Here is a 4,225-nt window from a genome sequence, read left to right on the forward strand (position 1 = left end):
CACCTTTCTGTCTCCGTCTCCTTCAATTCCTGCAACTGTGATGATGTATGGTCCTCTTGTCTTGAATTTTGAAATCTACTCCTGCATTCCCTTGCTTTATGCCCATAGTTGTTGCATGTATAACACCTTACATTTTTCATGTTCCTTCTAACACAATCAATTGCTTTGTGTCCATATGCATTGCAGGCAAAGCAATATCCTCTGAAATACCTGGGATGCGATGATCTTTCTTGCACCATTCTACTTCTACATCTGGCTGCAACATGTCCAAGATTATGACATACATAACATTCAACATTATTCAGTGGAGGAAATAATCGTCTATCACGTCCATGGTTAGGAGTAAAGAATCTTCCTTGAGGAATTTCTTTCCTTGGTTGTTCCTTGTTGGGCATTTTAGATTTCTCATTAGAGTTTCTTGCCTCACCTTGTGAACTAGATTCACCTTCAACATATTCATGAAAACCAAGACCAGTCTTGATAGCAGGAGACCTTTGACTATTAAGAATATCATCCAAGACTTTAGTACTATCTTGAAATCGTAAAAGCTTATCATTTTCTTCTATTTTACCTTTCAAGATATTTACCTCAACTTGATGTTTTTCTTCCTTTTTCAGATATTGATTCCTTAGGTCTTCTTCAGCTTTTCTTCCTTCTTCCACTTGTCGCTTTAGTTTGATCACTTCATGTTCTTCAAGAGCTTCTTTGTTCTGTTCTCTTGATTTTTTAAGATCTTCTTTTAGAGAGAGGATCTTTGATTCAAGCCTTTGAATAGTCATGCTTTGATCCTTTACTACATCCTGCAGTTGCTCCCTTACCCTGGTTACTATCTCCAATTGTTCATTTAATTTGGCAACTTCTTCAGTTTTTGCATTCTTCTCTTCATGTGCAATGAGACTTTTAATATCTTCGCTATTATTGGATGAAGCATTCTTCTTCTTATGTGCCATGAGACTTCTAATATCTTCACTATCATTGAATGAACTTTTAATATGGGTATAATAGCTTCTACCATCTTCTTCAGATATCTTTCCTTTGTTATGAGGACATCTAGCAGCATAGTGACCAACTCTACCACATAGAAAACATTTGAAAGGTAGCTTACCTTTGAACCGTCCACTTCCCCGTTCAAGATTCTTGACAAAATTTACCTCATCTTCTTCCTCTGACACTTCGAATGCGGCCTCTGGTGGTACCTCTTGTCGCATTTCAAAAGCAGTTAAGATCCCGTGAAGCTGTGACATGGTGATTTTCTGCACATTCTCCTTTTCTTCTATGGCAGATACTTTAGAATCAAATTTAGTAGACAAAGATCTCAAAACCTTTTCAACTAAGACAACTTCCTCAAATTCTTCACCCAGATCCCTCATACAATTCACAATCTCATCCATACGCAGGAAATAATTAGCTACGCTTTCATTACTACGCATCTTAAGAGTTTCATACCGGATTCTGAGAGTTTGAAGCTTTGCTCTTTTTACCTGATCATCTCCTTCGTAGCTTGTAACGATTTTGTCCCATATTTCCTTGGCTGATTTGAAATGCATGATCTTCATAAATTCTGATTGAGTCAAACTACTCAATAGGACAGTAACAGCTTTGGCATTGAGCTCATATTGCTTTTTCTCTGCTGGATCTGTAGGAGTTGCTGATGGGAATTTGTATCCTCCTTCTACGATTCCCCAAACTTCTGCTCCAAGAGATTGTAGATATGCAGTGGTTCTTATCTTCCAGTGAGTAAAATTGTTCCCGTCAAAGACTGGTGGCCTGATGTGTGCCTCTCTTTCTGGATTAGCCATTCTGATGGATCTTTTCCTTCAAGCGATCAAGCTTCCTCTGAAGGACCTGCTCTGATACCAATTGTTGGAAATAATACTGAGAGGGGGGGGGGTGAATCAGTATTATCAGATCAGTAAAAACTTTCCAATTTCATGCTCAGAAACATATACGCGACTTTAATTAAGTGAACCCGCGTGTACACGCGACTGTGTCTAATGCAACTAGCGTATACCCAGAGATCTTATAATTCAGTTAGCTTAATCTTCAGTAAATGCATCAGAACATTATTAAGCATATTAACAGTAAACAGGTGCAGTATAACAGAACAGAACATCACACAAGAGCCACACACATGAACACCATGATATAAGGTGGAAACCCAATGTGGGTGAAAACCACCTGCTGCAATTCGTCTCTTTCTTCTTTAATGAGAAACTTCTTTTACAATGTACTGGTGCAGTCCTTTACCAGTACGCAGGCTACAACCTGCAGAGGGCTACAACCCTCTCTCATTTTCCAACTACTTTTGGAAGGGAGCTACAACCCCCTCAGCTCTTGTACTAGCTGATCCATTTACTAGTACGTAGGTGCTGACCCTACAACCTTCAGGGACCACGTTTCATCAATTTTCAGACTGGATCCAAGAGTACAAAACAAACATTACTGCAATACAATCATCAACTTAAACTTGCATCATAATTCATTAAATAACCCAATACTGAATCACTGAAACCCTGTCATCAAGAACACAGAACCAAAACCAGAGCCCAGAACTCTGCAACAACCACCAGAATCAGCAGCAACCTGAAATATCAAATCTTATTATGCATATGCTACTTCACTGTACCAAAACCGCGTGTATACGCGCTTTCACCAAGGGCAACCCGCGTGTAGATCTAGAAATAGATTCTTATGCCTTCGCTGTTAGATCCGACCCTTGCCAAACGTCCCGAACAGATAACCAGCTATATCAGATCCTCTCACTACGTCAGACACACAATGCATGCATTAACTTGCCTAATGATCTTCTCCTTATATAGCCTTAGGCCTTGTTCAATACCAAGAACCAAAACCATAGTAACCCAATACCATCAACCTCAAAACTAGGGATTGACACGCCCGTCGAGACACCATGGTCCAAAACCATAGGCCCAACTTCCAAGGACTAACCGGCACGGACCAAAGGTACTTTTCCACATACACGCTCTTTTACTGAAGCCAACCTGCGTGTACACGCGACTTGGGCTTAACGAACCTGCGTGTATGAACTTTCTTGGCATGCTGTACTAAGATCTGTCCTTTGATTAAGTTGCCATCACCTGTACCACCTGTACCAACCTCTGAGCACCTGTACCAGCCTCTGAGTGAGTTGCCATCAAGGACAACACTTGAATCATAATGCCAACACATGGTCCATATACTAATGTTTCCTTCCATTATCCAACCAGGTCTTCTAGGGATTATCCCATCTATGGCTTCATCAAATATTTTTCAAGTGCTTGAGCATCTTCACATTCACCCTTTTTTTAGGTTCCACATCTCATATTGTTTCCACAAACTAGGGTTTTCTCTCTAACACTAACTTCATAGAGTCCATCAAATCCTAATAATAAAGTTTCCTAAGGTTCTCTTCAAACCCTAGAATTATTTTAAGTCTCTACCATCCTCTTCTTGCTTCCATCAAATTTTCCATCATCGAAGTGATCTCCATGGATTTTCTTCAGCCCAGCTCTGATACCATGTTTATATTTCACAGGGCTACATTTTTCTTTGCTTTGATAATTGCATTCCTTCATTAATACATTAATTTCACCCCATATCAGCATAACATTTTTCAGATCTACACCATTATTCATCTGCATATGTAACTATATAGAAAGAGCAACATCATCATCATCAATGCATCAGAACATAAAGGAACAATAGAAGAAAAGCATGCACACATATAGAGACACCAGGATTGGTTTGAGACCAGGGCAAAACCCACTATGGGGAAAACCCTTGCAAATATTCTTCTTCTTAGATCATCATCAAATGATTCAGCAAAAGAGAGTAGAATGATCCATAAATTTATCTATCTAACAAAAAAAATATGATATCCATGAAACATATCTAATCATGCTTATAAAAACAACCCTAATTCTGAGGACTATAGTGTGTTGTCACTGACTGCAATCAAATATTGGATATTTTTGACATTGTACTGAACACTATTGTCACTGAGTGGAATAATTGGAATACTGAAATCTTATCTTTTAGTCCCGGACATAGGGAGGAGGGGTTTTGCAAGCATTTATATCAATTCTGGACGCTCTCTATAGAACTGGAAGACTGCATCTTGAACAGATTTGGACACTTCCAGGAGAACTAGATGAGGGCATTTGGGGTAAAACATACTTAGATCTACCTCAAACCATGGACACTCTCACAAGGCTTCTAAGCGAAC

This window comes from Pinus tabuliformis, chromosome 8, assembly GCF_031772625.1.
Source record: "Pinus tabuliformis cultivar Carrire ecotype Pingquan chromosome 8, CPIR1, whole genome shotgun sequence".
Classification (NCBI taxonomy): Eukaryota; Viridiplantae; Streptophyta; class Pinopsida; order Pinales; family Pinaceae; genus Pinus; species Pinus tabuliformis.